The following is a 17914-nucleotide window of genomic DNA, read 5'->3' as shown; positions in this document are numbered from 1 at the left end:
TCGCTCTGCCACAGATGTCAAATTGTCCAGCTCCGTGCCTACTATAGAGCCTGCATTCCTCACCAGTTTGTCCAGGTGTGAGGCGTCCCTCTTCTTTATGCTGCCTCCCCAGCACACCGCTTGCCACAACCATCTGGTAGAACATCTGCAGCATCTTATTGCAGATGTTGAAGGACTCCAGCCTTCTAAGGAAGTATAGTCGGCTCTATCCTCTCTTACGCAGAGTATCATTATTGGCAGTCAAGTCCAATTTATCATCCCGATATTTATAGGCCTGCACCCACTGCACACAGAAACCTCTGATGATCACGGGGTCCATGAGGGGCCTGGGCCTCCTAAAATCCACCACCAGCTCCTTGGTTTTGCTGGTGTTCAGTTGTAGGTGGTTTGAGTCGAACCATTTAACAAAGTCCTTGATTAGGTTCCAATACTCCTCCTCCTGCCCACTCCTGATGCAGCCCACAATAGCAGTGTCGTCAGCAAACTTTTGCACGTGGCAGGACTTCGAGTTGTATTAGAAGTCCAATGTATATAGGCTGAACAGGACCGGAGAAAGTACAGTCCCCTGCAGCGCTCCTGTGTTGCTGACCACAATGTCAGATCTGCAGTTCCCGAGATGCACATACTGAGGTCTGTCTTTAAGATAGTCCATGATCCATGCCACCAGGTATGAATCTACTCCCATCTCTGTCAGCTTGACCCTAAGGAGCAGAGGTTGGATGGTGTTGAATGGTAATTATGCACAAATTATGCAGTCGTGTTTCCCGCATTTGGGGAAATCGCAGGGGTCAGCACACCCGGAGTGCAATGGATGAGCCTCACCCTGGGAGAACCACCTTAGTGATCATGGTATCTCCCCTGCCAGGTAAGTATAATTTAATGGTAATGGTAATACCACATCCGACCACTAACTGTCTTTCTCAGTTCCCTGCAGAACGTTCCCAAGAAATACTGCCAGGTTCTGGCTCCCTCGATGACGTCACTTCCGGGTCTGGCCCCCTCAATGAAGACACTTCCGGGTCCAGCTCCCTCGATGACGTCACTTCCTATATGAACCTTTAAAGCCGCCATCTTACCACCAAGAAATCAGTTCTGTTTTGGACTCAGTATTGCGAACATCACTGTCAACTTAAAAAAACCTTTTACAGCCAGGGATATTATACGGGTGGCTGCCCCAAACCTTTTTGTGATGTCTGGTCTGTGTTTTTATCACAATGGGTAAAGACTTACTTCTGTCCCCTAAGGTAATTCCAGTATGGAGTTTAAAGTGAGTCAGCAGAGGGGAGTCAACAGCTGAATGTGGAGGACATACTCACTAGTGGAAGTCAGAGGAAATGCTTGATTTTAGTATCTAGAGCTGTGTGATGGGATTGCTACCCTGTCACACTGGGTAAATGGTTTTTGCTTGCTGGTCCATTTCTTTTGACACTTTCTATTCTTCCTTTGTTTATCCCTCCCATGTGTTTTAGGTGAATTCTGTTTGTACCTCATTTGTATACCTTACTACTATTATTCTGGGGTTGAAAAGTCTGCAGAATGATTAACCATAAGGAATTATGAACTGACAACCAGCTCAGAGTAACAAAAGGTAGCTATTTGGCAAACACAAATATCAAGCACTGCAAGGAGCCCTATAGAATTATACTTGATTACTGAGCTCCAATACTATTTTATTGCATACATGAAGGGCATTTTGTTTTCCTACAGCATCAATTTTCTGTGATGTTTTTATTTTGGAAGTTGATTAGGAAGCATATCTGTATGGAAACAACAGCAGTACTTTATTGCCATTTCTGCATTTCAATTCTATTAACTGTATCAGCTACTACAAGTTCTTTTGGAAAGGATGACTATGTCTATCTGAAGCTAGAGGAAGGAACACTCTGGTGTGTACTAGAATGACCACGAGGGATTACCTCATTTTTTAATTTTGAGGGCACCACCAGTTTGCTGACATTACCTTGGTTAGGTATGGCACACATGTAGAGCCAATCCTGCATGGTGATTCTTTCAAAGAATGGCTTTGCTTAGACCTTTTGTGCATTTCTGTCAACTGAGTAATAATGACCATGCAGTCTGATGAAATACATTGGCAATATATGGTAAGATCTAATCATCCATTTACTGAACCAGGCTAAAGCAGTTCAGCGTCAAGGGAAGACAAAAGTCACCCTGAAAGCATCAGGAATTGAGCAGGGGGCTAAATGGGACATCTGGATGCACTCAGTTATACACACTTATTGACAATGAAAGATGAAAAAGCTGAGGGGTGCAGGGAAAAAAACAGACTCAAGGAAAGGTGTAAACTCCCCACATATAATACTCAGGACTGAGATTTGAACTTGGGAAATATACAGTAAGGCATCAAAATGTTAATGCATCACCACCCCACCACACCACTCTTAAGTTGTTCTTTTACTAAGCATTCTGTGCCTCCTCTGCTTGTTTGTTTCCTCCAGTGTGTCTCCTTCTTTTCATCACAAAGTACTGCAATATATCAAACAGTATAAAGTGCTGCCAAAGCACAACTACAAGAAAGAGATCTTCAAATGTGGTTGCAGGTAAACACTACTGTGATTCTGAGACAAGCACACTGCTGCTTTGCAGCCTTACACAGAGGGTGGCAGAATTCAAACAAGGCGGCTTTATCTGAATATAATCAGTAAACTGATGTCATTTTCCTGTATTCATTTTATCTGTTACATGGCCAAAATAATTTCCTTTTTAAGAAGGCTAACTAAACAGAGCCAAGGTCTTTTTACCAGTAGAGAGAAATAATTTGCAAGATTTGTCAAATGAGTTATCATTATCACAGTGACAACTAATTTAGCTGTGATCAGGTCCACCATTAGCATCCACCACAGTGTGTCACAAAGCTGAGATCGAACTCTGGCCCTCTTGCTCACAGCCCCAACTAAAAGCAGACACCCAACGTCAGCTAATCAGCTGAGCTGAGGAAGAAAAATGAGCTTAGCCCTGACAGCTAGCATTGCTATTGTCTAGGGAGGTGGTGCCATCGAGGCTTCATAACAGGCTTGTACGCTAAAAACTGTTCAAATATTAATTGCTCTCCTGCAGCAGGATGTTCTGGAATCAAAGCTGTCCAAAAATAAATGGGTCTTGAATTAAACTGTAAGAGTGCAGTACTGTAATTTAAGACTACTAGAACATAGCTTCCCCTAAATTCTTCACGCTAGTCACTATTTTTGTAAAACAAAATAATAATAATAAGCAGTGAAACTCCAGAAAAGGGTTTAGTTTTCAATATTGGGTACATCCCATTTAATAATGAATAGTTGTAGGTGTTGGATATAACAATACCATTGTCTGTCAATTGCACAGGGAAACTCCTCTGGTCATAGCAAAGATGTGTTTGTGCTGAATGACAGAAACTTCAAAGCAGTCATTCTGTCATTCATGGTACCCGATTCTTCCTGCAAACTAGGATCAAATAATGAGAGCAATGCAGCAACTAAAAAGAACACATGAAACAATAAAAAAGTGACACAGTCAGATATGCAAAGAAATTGCTGCATATATGGGACAATGATCAGCTTGACCAGGGCCATCTGTACCATCTGTACTACAAAATAACATGGCAGTACTTTATAAAATCGCTGTACCGTTACCAAAAATGTTACGAAAAAAATCCTGAACAATTTATAAAGTTACTAGCTGTTCTGCCTGTCAAAGATGAGTGGAAATCTAAGTAATCAACTAAGACCTCAGTGTTAACATTTGCAATGCACCATGCAATGCATATGTCTCTGTTAAATGTCATTTAGTATGGAATGTGTAAAAGCAGTGCCCTGCTGTGAGCTGGCGCCCTGCCCGGGGTTTGTTTCCTGCCTTGCGCCCTGTGTTGGCTGGGATTGGCTCCAGCAGACCCCCATGACCTTGTAGTTAGGATATAGTGGGTTGGATAATGGATGGATGGATGTGTAAAAGCAGTGTTAAAGTTTGTGATGTGCCATCTTTTGAAATGACAGAAACATAGCAAAATGGACAGACACATGGACACTTACTGTATCCTTTTAAAGCGCATTAGTTAAGTAATTGCTGTATTTTCGTTTGACCTAAGATTTCCAAATGAGGAAAGACTGTACTGCATATGCATGTACCTATAATATACACACATAAATTACATGTGCTGTATAATATACAGTGCACTAATAGTATTTGAGAGATTTGTTTTTTAGAGTAAATAAGGTAGATATTATGATAGTATATGTAGGAACTGAGAAATTTATAATGATAACCTTATGAACTGAGGTGATATTTTCAAACTTCAAACTAAATAGTTGTGCAGGAGCAGGTCAGAAATGTGAATGAATAAAGAATTGACAAAGCACGACAGACAGAGATGGCAACCGTTCTAATTTCTTAGGTGATATTAGTAATGTAATCAGCTTAAATTACAGAATGCAGAAGATGGCAATGGAAGATTCAAAAGAAATCAAAAGATGTTACTGTGTTTACAGACAATAAAATAAATTAGAAACAAAAGACTGAACAATGTGAATACCTTTAATTTTTTGGTACAATGTATGGCAATATTTTCTCTATGATTACAGATAATTTTGATATACATTACATAGTGTTCATTATTATTCTTTTATAAATATTTTTGCATACAATACATAATAAATAGTACTTGGAACGGGATGTCAGTGACTTTCAGTGACATATGTTGCCGTCTACACTATTCTGCAACCGTTGCGGACCAGCACTAAGATCTCCATTTCCAAATATTTGACGTTAAATATCATTCCAGTTTTCTCCAGTTTTTTCAACATTAAATTCAACTTTCAGTAACATTAGATTTCTCCGGGTATCAGGGCCATTAGATCAACTTTTAGTGAAAAATGTTTCTTCTTATATTGTCTACAAATAAGCAACCATTTCAGTCAGTCAGTAAATCAGTGACGGACGTATATGCTTTAACGTATAGATATAAATAAATAGGAAGTTCCTGATAAAAGCCTGAGTTTTACAATAAATTTAGATTTTTCAATATTCCACTGCAAAAAAAAAATATTTGACAGTTTTTTTTTTAGGTGTTACACTTTACTTGAATTCTTATGAACTGACAATACTGTGTCGCTTAAATTGCAACTTACAGTACTTCAGTATTCTTTACAGTTTTCCTCATTTTATTAGCTTATTGCACGCTGCCATCCTGAATCCTCAGTTCAATTCAGTTTACTGCACAATAAAAGTAGATTTACATGACCACAATGACAATACATTGCAAAAGTAATAAACAGGAACATTTACACTACATGAAGCACATGCAGAGCAATTTCAAAGTGATAACTTAAGTCCATTATAATTAAGATATGTCCAGTTTAAAACAGAGGAGAGAAAACAAAAAGTTCTAGTCATCAGCATCGCTGGGGAAAATAAATCTCTGGGGGTCTCCAATCAGTTAGAACAGGCAAAGTGACAGTCAGAGCCAGGCAAGGTCACTCTTCCGATGGCCTGTTTCAGCTGGTCTTGCACACCTTCCCATCATGCATACATGCTAATGGGTAAAAAAAAAAAAAAGATCTCAAAATTTCTGATATGTACTGTACATCAAAAAAGCATATCACACATTTACCATAGTCAGGCATGCGGTGCAATGAAGATCAGTCAGTCAGTCAGTCAGTCAGTCAGTAAGTAAGTAAGTAATGGGCATTTACTTAAAGTTCTTAGGGTGTGTGCTGGATTTGTAACCAATCCACTTGGTCTACTGGGAGATGTTTTATTTTGTATCAACTGGAATGGAAGTTTCCACTGTGCAGTAGTAAAAATGTCTCCTGTGGCTTCACAGCTCAGCTGTAATACTCCCCTGTTAGTATCACTTTCCAAATTCACTAAAATTGGCCACTTAATTCTCTGTGGAAAACAGCAATTGCAATGCTCTCCTGGAAATGGTTATTTTTTCCCAGTGAAGAAGTCAAAGGTTGTCCTTTTGCTTTAAAAGTCTTTACCCATATTGAGCTAGTTACCCTATTATAAATGGATCTTGCTTCAGCTGTTGCTGCTACAAACAGCTAAAATTGCCCTCAGGTGGATTTAGTCCGATAAATGCTGATTCTTTGTAGCTTCAATGGGACTCTCAATGTTTCCAGTAAAACAAATGAGAATGTCAGAGCAGAAAGTGCTTTTATTGTTGCTTTGGAAGTGTGAAAACAATGGCAATACCCCATCTGAGCCAACTGTAGCTGGCTGGCTTTAATGTCTTCCCTCACTTATGCTTTATTTAATTCAAGACCCTTGTAAAAAGAAAGCCAGCAACAGTGTTACACTATTGCAGATAACACCAGGCTGTTTATCACGGTTTACTGTTTGGGGGTTGTTAAAGTTTAATACAGAATGTCATAAGTAGGCCTTTACATATTGCCAGGCTACAGAAACTGCTAATTGTGTCTGCTGATAGGTATCAGCTTCTATCAAATTCTTCATTTTGAATTGTAAACATGTACAGAATATCCAAAGGAAATTTCTTCTAGACTGATTAAAATTAACGTATCCATTTGTTAAAATCTTTGCAAAATTATCTACATTACTGTATAGTAAAAACTATTCATACAATAAATGAACAGCCATATTTGCAAAATTATCTGCATTATAGTAAAAACTATTCATACAATAAATGAACAGCCATAAAGGAACACGTATAAGCCACACGTAAAGGCTTTGTACAAATGGGAGTCTGTGTGATCCAAGAAGCTCATTTGGTTGACTAATACCTAAATGCTGATGATATCTAATCTAGTTTAAAAAATAAAAAAAAGCTGTCAGGTATACCCTTCAGCTCATGTGTAAATTGTCTATTCCAGGTTGACTTTGTGTTAAGTGCTCACTAGTCACCATCTTGAATATGCTTCCTTTTAATATGCTTCCTTTTAATTTCAGTATGTGACTTAAAGGTGTCCATTTGATTTAACAGTTAGAAATCTGAAGATTTGGATTAGGTCCCCTCGTGTTTTTCTCTTCTCAAGACTTAAAAAGTTTAAATCTTACTTGTCATCAGGTTGCCAAATGCATTCTAGTCTTCTAGCTGATTTCCAAACTTATGGGTCATCAACTTGGAGATGTGGTCTCATAAAAAAGGTAAAGTCACTTTAACTAAACGTTCTAGTGTGCTTACAGTATCAAAGTGTCTAATTCATCACCTGTTTATATCATTTTTAAAAATATTACTCTAGGTACTGTGGATGACTGTGGCCTGTTTTTAAATAAGTAAATATTTGAATGGTGGGCTTGATCTCCGTAGGTGTGCGTGCTCGCACAGCTGTGGGACGTTGGTGAAGTAATTTGGCGGAGACGCACCTGTATGTGTGCCTGCAGTCTGTCCTGATTGCTTCATCTGCCATCTGCGCAATTGAGGCTCTGTGCCCAGAGAGTCCATATAAGAGGGAACCAGCATAAGAAAAAGGGAGGAAAAAAAACAAGAGAGAGAAAGAGAGCCATGAGAACAACATCATGGAGAGAGGCAGGACGAGCCAGGTAGTGTGGGTGCGAGGTAGCTCAGTCGTAGGCCTGCGAGGGAGCAAAGGATCAGCACTCTATGGTGGGATCGTCCCTTCTGATTAATTGTTAAGGAGTGGAAACAATTGAGGTGACATCCTACCCCAGGTATCCAAGGTACGCTACGAGTGTGAGAAGGAAGGAAGACAACCAACCCAGAGCAGTAACACCACTTGGAGGCAGCTGAGACTGGGGTCGGGGGGTGAGGACCACAGCTGCTTGTGTCTCCACTGGCTAAGCAAGCAATGGGTGAGCCAGGGAGATGGAATTGGAGTGGTGCTGTGCTTGTCCGACAGCATATGAAGGCCCCAGTGGCTGTTGCTTTTAATCTTGTTTTACTCTGAATATTTATTTCACAGACACTTTTTTAAAAGATTGTTTATTGGAGTTTTATTTTTGTTGAGCACTGCACTTTGTGTTGATTGTTTTTAAATACAGCACTACAGCACTTTTGCACCAACCCCTTGCTTTGTGTGTGATTGTCTTCATCTGCTGGCCCGTCCCTCGGGTACGTTATCGGCGGTCTGGGTTCAAGAGGCTCCCTAGAGCAACTGGGTGTATGGATTCGACCCGCACTGTCACAACGAGTGTGTCAAGCACTAAAGAGTTCCAAAGTATTTCCAATAATTCCCAGTAGGAATTTATTGTCAAACCCTTGCTAGATACATAAAGGACCACATAGAATCTTTATAAAGTAAAAAGGTTTCTTCTTAATGGAGATGCTTAGACATAACATGATGCTCCATTGAGCACAAAGACATGAAGAAATTGCCTAAAGTAATATGGTGATCCCAATCAAAGTCCCAAAACAGAATCCAATCCGTAGTCTAAAACAGAACACAGGTTTGAAAATCCAGGATATCCCAGTGGCACAAGAAAATCATAAGAACTCAGTATTCTCAAAGCACATTCAAAGTGAACCACCAAAAACTGTGGAAGAACCTTCAGATTTATAGGGTCAAAGGCAGTTCCTGGTGGTGACTGGCAGGTGACCCAACCTCTTGGGGGACCACCTACAAAGGCAGCTTATGTACATAGACAAAACCAACTGGCCAGCTAATCTACCTCCATCCTATATGGCAACTTTTATGATTAGGATAGTGTCATCTGTAGATGGGTCACTGGACTGTTGTCTTTAATTTAGAAGAAAAAAGGAAATGTGCGAAAGAAGAGAAAACACCTGTAAGGTGACTCTGAGTGATATTTGTCCAGCAGAGGCATGTAGCATACTCCATGTTCATATTAAGAAATTTTCCATTTGGAAATTCCAGTATGATTCACAAATAAAAAAAAATCTTGTCATAAGTATTTTTGGAGTATAAGTCTCATATTTTATTGGGGAGCCATGCATGTCAAACTGGTCTGGCACAGTAAACAAACTAAAAGGGGTTCGAGAATCTGTGACAGATTTTTACTTTTTGAGTACTGGGATATTTTTGGATACTATGAAACAGTCTGGACCTCTGAATTAATGCAAAGACTTGATACAAATGTGTGTAAAGGCTGTAAAAGAACGAGTCTCAACACACTGGAAACGTTTGAGGCAGCCACCCGTATACTGTCCCTGGCTGCAAAAAGGGTTTTGAGATAGGCACTGATGTGCATAGCTTGAGTTCCAGACTGATTTAGTGGTGGAAAAGATGGCGGCTTTAAAGGGTGATACCGGAAGTGGTGTCATCTGAGTCCAGAAACCAGAAGTGACGTCTTTCTTGGTGCCGGAAATGGAAGTGACGTCGTTTTTGGCACCAGAACCGGCAGTGACGTCATTCTTGGCGCCAGAACCAGAAGTGATGTTGTTGCTGTTGAATCAGACAGGTTTTCCAGTATTTGGCCTGCAGAGACAACAGAATAAGGTTTAGCGCACCCCACCACCACCTAGGCCTGGCGGATAATTACCTCCACTTGGTCCACTCAGCTTCCTCCTAAACGCACGAGTGTGACAACGCACTTGCTAACTCAACAACACAATGTTGGCTTTGCCAGTTTCTTCACATCACTTGTGTCTCTGGCTACACGACGAGGAATATGGATGAAGGATAAAGAGCCACAACTGACGAGAGAGAAATTAAAGCAGTGTCCTCTGTGGTGGATGGATTTCTCTTAAACCATTTAAGGCTGTTAAAGTTTAATCTGGCATGACAAAATAAAAATAATCTCAAAGTTTAAGAAATATAACGATTCCCAAGACTGACCTAAATTTTTTAAATATTTTTATTCAACAAATAACAATAAACCTGGAAATGTTGGCTGGAATTCTGTTTACCACAAACTATTCTGATTGCCAATGTACATTTTATAAAAGCAGATTCAGTCTCTAAATTATATACCAAGTCTTTTATGTGTCACATTGCTTTAATGGGTGCTTATTTATTTATTATTGATTTTCATCTATAAGTTGTCAGTTTTTATTTGAGCTTATGTATGGAATCAGTTGACAGCATTCAAGTCAGACTAATGCCGGACCCCCAACTGTCTGTGACCAGATTGCGCAGAGCTATTTACAAGCAGGATTTCCAGCTAATCTCTGGCTAAGCAATTCCTTCTACTGTTATACTTATTCAGATAGGGAGCTTAAGCAGTTGTACTGTTCACCTCTACTTCTTTGTGTCCTGAGTAAAAGAGCAGCTAAACTGCTGGGCCTGGATTCAGTCCAAACGCTTGCCATAAGCATTTTTACCTTTTTGAGTGACATTTTTATCTGATTTTTTTTTACTAGCTCAATTGAAATCTAAATCAGCCTTATCTTTGGCATGATAGCCAGGTGACATTCTAGAGCAGTGAGGTGACACCTGCCCCTAGGGTAATATACAGCATGAAAATGGAACTGGAATTTCAGGGATCATTTTGGATTAGAACTGTAAATTCACAGATGACATCATAAGCTGTAAATTTAGGATAACGTGGAACTATTAGTGAAACAGCCCTACTTCCAACATTGCTTTTTATTTATTTATTGTCTATAATTCCTGTTTTTCAGTCTTTACAGGTGACATTTTTTTATTTATCTCCATGTAAGTCTGGTCTGGTTGACCTCTGAAATCCCCTTCTGATGATTACATTCATACCTATCAAGATTACTGAAAACTGGAGATAGAGTTTTTTAAGTTTAGGTTAGACCTTATTGTGGCTGTTCTTTTTAAATATTTTTAAAGGTGGCATTTACTGTAAGACACTATACAATTGTACAATATATTCTCAAAACTTCTTTTTCCTTCCACCTAAAGAACTTTCAATCTTGTTGTACTGGATATCTTGCTGCTCTTATTTTTCCTCACTACCACTGCTGCCAATTACATTTACTTGATAGAATCTACCTATCCCACATTTAGAACATGATCCTTTAGAATATCTGCTTTATTTTGGGCTAGAATTTCCATTTTTCAAACACCAGAGTTAAATTTGTTTCTTTCCAGTCATGCCATTTCCACGCTAACTTAACGTCTTAAATGCACTGCTAGTGAGTTTAAATTAATATCCCTCATAGTTTTTTTTGTCCCGCTAGGACAAGAGGTTGTGCCTGTGTTTAATGCGATCATTGCTCATGAGATTGTGCGTATGATTCTGTTTAATTCTTATGAACAAATGCCATTTGTAATATAGTGGAGCAACCACATCATCTGGAAGATGGCATCAACAAGCCTTGTATTTAAGAAATGCAGTACTGATAGAAAAGTGTTAGTATATATCATTATGTACAGTGTAATGTTGAAAAGAAAAAAGACCCAGCAATAAACGCTTGATTTCACATGACAGCAGCAGCATCAACCCTCATGCACCGTTAAGAAAGTATTAAATGCACGCTTCCTAAAAAATGTCACTTTGTTTTTGCTGCATCCATTGCTCCGAGGTTCAATGGCACCTTGGCTATGTTTATGAAAGGCTCATTCCAGATATACGGCACTAAGTCCCTGTGTCACTCGAGCTTGTAGCCATAGGGAGTTTTCTTATTTGCTGATGATGCATCTGCCTGCCATTTATGTGATCTCATATATGACAGTCACATTCTCATCAGTTTCATATATGAGAGTTTTTATTACTACTTTTTCAGTTCTAGAAAAACAAGCAGTATTGCTCATTAAACCTGAATATTTGCTGCAGGCTTTAAAAATGTGTGTGGGTTTGTTGAGCGGGGTAGGGTGTTATAATGTTTAAAAATTAAAATTATGTTACAGGTATAAAACCTTTTCTTTTCCTTGTTTGTGATTCTTTAAGGAAAAAATAAAACTTCTCTTCATTGTGCCCATAGTTATTTATTTTAAAGATTTTCATTCTCTCCCTTCTTTGACACTGCATGACCCTTGTGCTCAATGTCATCTAATGTGGCTAAGTCTTGGTGGCTCCACACAGCATTTTGTGTCATATGGGCTGGCATTGTGCTTGGTGCCATCTTGATGTTGGCTCTGTCTGTGTGTTTAGAGCGTAGAAGCATTTTTGTCCTTACTTTCAAATTTGTCACATTCAGAGGGCAAACGAGTGGGAAGAGAATGAGCTGTTTATGCTAAGCTGTTTAATGATATCCTGTCTGCCTGGTTTAGAAATAATTAAACATATATTTAGCAACACTTCAGCAAAAGATTTAGGAGACACTAAATGCCACTGAAATAATTCAATATCATTTTCTCATATTACCGTACTCAGCAGGTTAAACTGGTGTGGCAGCCATTCGGAGTATCACCCTTAGGCCTATGCTCCCACCCCTTCTGCTTTCTTTTCCAGGAGCTTCCAGTTGTAAATGAACTGCTCAATCTTTATTTCATATAGCACTGCTTTATCATCGAGGTGATTTACTGTACAAGGCTGACAAGCTTACAATAAAATATCAAATGACTAAGGAAAAACATAAACATAGTAGATAGTATAGATGCACCACTAGAGGCCCACGCAGCAGAAAGCCTTCATTAAGCAAATGCCTAGAGGAGCTATACAAATCTAGCATAGATACAACATGCAATGACAAACCAGGGTACACATCAAGTCACAGAGAAGAGATGGAGCCTTAGCCTTTTGGTATATCTTTGGTCAGATGTACACATGAGCTGTGTATACTTTTCTCTATGTGCCTTGTGGTTTGAAGGCTAGATCCCTATAAGCTACCAAGTAAGTATTTGTTTATGACACAACTTACAGGGTGCACATCTTGCTTTTTTTCAGTAATCGTCAGCATTATCACACATCACATTGATTACTTATGTAAGAATTATTTAGCACTTGCTCATTGAACAAAAAATGGAAATTTATTAATATTCTTTTGTGTTTCTGCTTTCAGTGAATATTTGATGTTGATATTATTATATCTTTTAATGATTTAATTTTGTGGTTGTATAGTGTTACAAAATAATATGTCAATAGATTTTTATTACGTCTGTTTTTTATAGTATTACTTGGTTATCATTCTGAAATGCACTATCTTGCCCTCACTCCCTCACGTAAGATTTACTGGAGGCCATCTTCTCTGAGCCCCCCTCAATGCCACTGTTGATGCTGCAGTCTTCTACAGTTCCTTCCACTGCCTTTTTCACTGCCTGTGTATTCAAACTGCCATCTCTGCCACTCACCATTCACTTTGGGTCAGTGACAACATTATATGTGTTCTGTTTCATCAACACCTGAATAGCAAAAAAGGGGATCTGTGCATAGAATAAGCAAAAAAGAGACCAGGACTCTACCTGGACTAGGCCTCAGGAGCAGGGCTCACCACAAGCAGCCTGGCCCCAAACTCACATGGCTGACTTTCTGGCATACAAAAGTTGAAAATAAGGCTTAGGCTAAAAGTTCAAGATACTGAAAAATGTCCTTTAGGGGATGACTGTAAACCTCTAGCTTAATGGACAAAGCCAACAATGTTCCTTTATTTTTAAAGAATTTATTTAAATGATCAAAAGAAATCACAAAAAGGCAAGATGGGGGAAAAAGACGAAAATTAGGCAGAAAGGGTTTGCCTGGAAAAGGCAACCCAAAGCAAATATAGCCAGTCCAAAAATGAAGAAATACTAGAAAATTCAAACAAATATTTACAATAATGATCCTAACTCCACAAGCAGCCATAACTGTAAAGGTCCTTAGCCCTCATCCAGATGAAATAGGCAAAGGGCAGTCCTTCAGCAGTGGCATCACGGTGGACCCTTCTCTTGGGGTTCCAACCACATAACACAAGGGATATAACAATCAAAGATATACATAAAACATAAACTAAAAATACATGATACAATATTAACAAAAACCACATATAATCAAAAAGCCAAAAAACAATAAAAAAACAACTAACATAAAATTAAATACAATATTTGAAACACAAGAAGAACTTTAACATAAAAGAATGCAATTGAGCTGAGAGGTCAGACCCTACCTGAAATATAAATACCTGCACTCACTTTTCCCAGCCCTATCAGCTAATCCTAGTTATAATCCTTCCCATACACAGGCCAGGGAATATAAGCAGCATAGCACATGTCACACACGTGCAAGCAGAGGACATCCTCAGGGTACACATTAGGTAAGTGATACCATGCCAAGCCGAGAGGGGACACTGTTGCTGACTGATTCTCCTTTTCCCTCTGCAGTTCTGAGGAATGACAGCCAGAACATGAATGATGTAATTTCCTCTCCAGAATGAGAAACCCAATCTCTTCCACGAGTCTCGTGTAAAACCCCAATGACCTCTGGAAGTGGGCATTCAATATGAACCTTCAGCTGTTAGAAACAGCTCATTATTGGAGGCATCATTTTTCTGTGATTACCCATTGGGAACAACAGTGGCCATAGTTTTGCATCAGTACCATATTTTTTTTCTTTTCACCTAATTTTTATTTAAGGGGGTCTTCATAGTTGTCACCCCAATTCTATGTCCTGTAAAACCCAATTATTTGTTACACAGGGTACATACAAATTCACACACTATCTCTTAGTGGTTTCTGCAAATGGCTAAGTCCCTCCAATAAGCATTTTTCTTCAAGGTCCACCACCAGAATTTTAAATCCAAAAATGCCTCTGTTGATACCCAGGATAAAGTACAATACATTGCAAACAGAGCTGCAGTTTAAACATATGAAACACTAGCCATCCCCTGTGGCTCCGCCCACATAGTAGTGAAACAGGACAGTGAGGAGGGCCCTGTCCGGCTCTCTGCTCCTGACTTCACGCTTCCCCTTCCCCGTGGCCCGCAGCCTCTGTCTCGGATCAGCGCAAATATATCACTCCTGCAAGTGAACTATGATATTTAGCGCGATGAGATAAGTCGCAAAATCAACCGGAATGTTCAAGCAAATCATAGAAAAAAACTTGATCTAAATCCGTTAAGTAGTTAGTTCTCTTGTTCGCTAGCTAAGCACAAGTAAGGAACGTCACGAGGATGGCACGTGAATGAGGAGGGCCCCGTCCCCCCCCCCCCCGGCCCGCTGTGTCTCTCTTAGAATTGTGCAAATAAATCTGTACTGCAAGCTACTGTACAATTATTGAAAAACACCCAATCTAAGTCCGTTAAGTAGTTCTCGCATGAAAAGCGAACAGACATGCAGACAAACAGACAGATGTTAGACTTTATATATAGTGAGCTTATATTCACAAGCAAAACAAATTAATTGACAAGTTGAAAGCCAAACATTTGAATATTTTTCTTGTAGTGTTGGCACACAATTAATCCTGATCCCCTAGATTCAAAGTAACCCCAGATGGGATAAATCTGTTCCAATGTCATATGAAACACCTCATGTGTGTCAATCTAGCTTATTCAACAGGAAGAATCTCAATCCACCCTCCTTAATCCAATGGGAAGGTAATGTCTTATTATCATTTAAAACTAGAAAAAAAATCAAATCTTCTTTAGTAAGACACCCTTTCTCACCGGTAAATGGTACTTAATAAGATAATACAACTGTCCACCCATTTATCTCCTAATTCTACATTTTTCTTTACTGAGTCATGAGGAGCTAATGTAGGGTGTATACTAGCAGAGCAAGGTGAGAGCCAAGCCTATACAGGATGAGCGTCCATCACAAGGTATTCTCAAATTTACAAAGGCATTCACATTTCAATCATTCAATCATGGGATGTAGGAGGAATTACCCAAATACCCTCATGTGAACGTGTAGAGTGTATAATCTTTAAAGATACAGGAAAGAATTAATCTCACATTTATGGAGATATGAGGTGTCAGCATTAATAACTACACTAGCACAAAACCCAATTTTAGATATCTTAATAACAGCGGCTGTTACTAAGGAGCAAATAGGAAGGAGGTCCAAGGAAGAATGCCGGGTACACTGGAAGCAGGGCCGGATTTATATGAAAAGAGGCCCTAGGCTATTCCACTTATGAGGCCCTTTCACCTTCCATTTTTAAGTTTGTAAATTACATGAGAGATAATAAAATACGTAATACGCGTTGATCTTAACCAATACATTTTTATGTTTGTTTATTAGTCATATGCGTAGAATTTCTCCTTATTTTCGGTTCAGTGTTTTAGTGTTCACTGTTTTTAGAATAGTGTAATTTTAATTTTGCTAACAATTTGAATGTAGGCCCCTCTTGATCTTGAGGCCCTAGGCTGAAGCCTAGTTAGCCTATAGGAAAATCCGGCCCTGACTGGAAGAATTGTATCACCCAGCCAGCCTGTGAGCATCTGCAGATTACCTTGCAGGAGCTGGAAACAGTGGCTCAATCTGTTAAATGAATCACCTTAAAACATAAATCTTTAGCAGGTAAAGTAAAGTGAAAATGAGACAAGGTGATAGTTATGGTAATCGTTAGTAAATAAGATACGGTAAAATGTAAGTCATTCATTCATCATTCTTTATTCTTCTGTTTATCCTTTTATCATACGCACCCACAAGGAGATTGAGCCCATTTTAGCAGCATCAGTCTCACTAACTCTCAGGAGCTAGTCGTACACACACAAACTTCACTTTGCTTTTAGTTAATGTTTTAAATTTTTTAGCTTTTAGCTGCTCTAATGCTTATGCAGCATAATGAAGGAGAATACTCTTACCTTATTGATCAGCATTTATCAATAGTGGCCAATAGTGGGGTGTACCAAGATTATATAATAGATAGGTAGCATTGATCAGTGAAATTCAGCGAAGTGTTTTTTGCAGTAAATAAGCCATTTTGCCAAATAGTTTCCTGGAAATTTGCAGTGTGGCTGTTTTAGGTGAACCTTTCTTTTCAAGTGCACCAAGATGCTCTATGTGATCAGCCTGAGGTCACAGAACTATAGCAGCCATGTGCAAAACTTTAACGCATGCTTACTGCAAGATCATTACCTATGTGGCCATGGTTGGGTCGCAAGCCACAAGAAACAATAAGCCACATCATGCTTGAGAGGACTGGGTGATATTTTCCATCATCTCTAACCCCACTCCTTTTACCAAGTGGAAACTTCTCCACTCACAGTTGTTTCAACCACCAATTTCCATCCTGTATGTGTTTAAAAAAATAAGTAAGAAAATCTGCAGTATTTTCATTTGAAGGGTACATTATCTGACCATAATGAGAATATTACAAGTACTGCCACCAGATATACTGTATGGCGTTGGCAGCAATGCATGGCTAATTATGTGCCCAGCTACTTCCCAAAACAATCCTTAAAGGCACCCTCCCACTCACCCTCCCTTCATCTAAAAACAAAGGACGCACTATGAAATAATAAAAACAAAAGATGGATTACTATTTACTGTATATGTTGTGTTTCTTTCTTCTTGATGAAAGTAACTGTACAAATAAATCGGAAACAAAACAGACATTCTAGCTGCGCCTGAAGCTGTGTCAAACAATTAAACAAGACAGTTCCATGCCATCACTTTGAGACTCGGCCGATGTTGGCCCCAAGAGTGGAGCCTATGAGAGCAATGACCTATATTTTATTTAGTTATTGTTAGATTGTGGTATTCCTTCTCTCTGCGTCATTCATTGTTTGAGGCATTGTGGTCCAGTGGTTAGCACTGCTGCCTCACAGCTCTGATCACATATTTGGTCGCCATAATCAGTTCAGCATAGCTGACAAGCTTTTTTCCCTAGCCCTCAGGGACACTTAAAAGACCATTGCATCATTATATATATTCCTCTTCCTTATTGCCTTTAGGTTGGCAAACATATCTACGATATTGCATGGAGATTGCTCATCATGTATCAATGGATAAAATTGGTAAACACTATCAGGTTCTTTTTTACTGCTTAATATTCAGTTGTTTACCATAATTTTAAAACATCAACAGTCTTTAACAGCTGTTGACCTTATTTGATAGAGCAACAACTGTTTGGCACAGCATTTCCTCCAGTACATTATATTATACTAGCTGTGTAAGCCCATGCTATAAAAAGCCCGGGGTCCTAGAAACTATTGAAATTGTCAGATAAAAAACTGAAATGTAGAGATGTCAGGTAATTAAAAGGAACTACTCTG

At 39.1% G+C, this 17914-nt stretch overlaps 1 pseudogene; it reads right to left on the bottom strand.

Annotated features, from left to right (window-relative positions):
* Positions 1-735: 735 nt before the first annotated feature.
* Positions 736-873, bottom strand: LOC114649735 (uncharacterized; annotated as a pseudogene).
* Between the last annotated feature and the right edge of the window lie 17041 nt (positions 874-17914).

Source organism: Erpetoichthys calabaricus, chromosome 3 (genome assembly GCF_900747795.2).
Source record: "Erpetoichthys calabaricus chromosome 3, fErpCal1.3, whole genome shotgun sequence".
NCBI lineage: Eukaryota > Metazoa > Chordata > Cladistia > Polypteriformes > Polypteridae > Erpetoichthys > Erpetoichthys calabaricus.
This window is presented reverse-complemented; position numbering and strand designations above follow the sequence as displayed.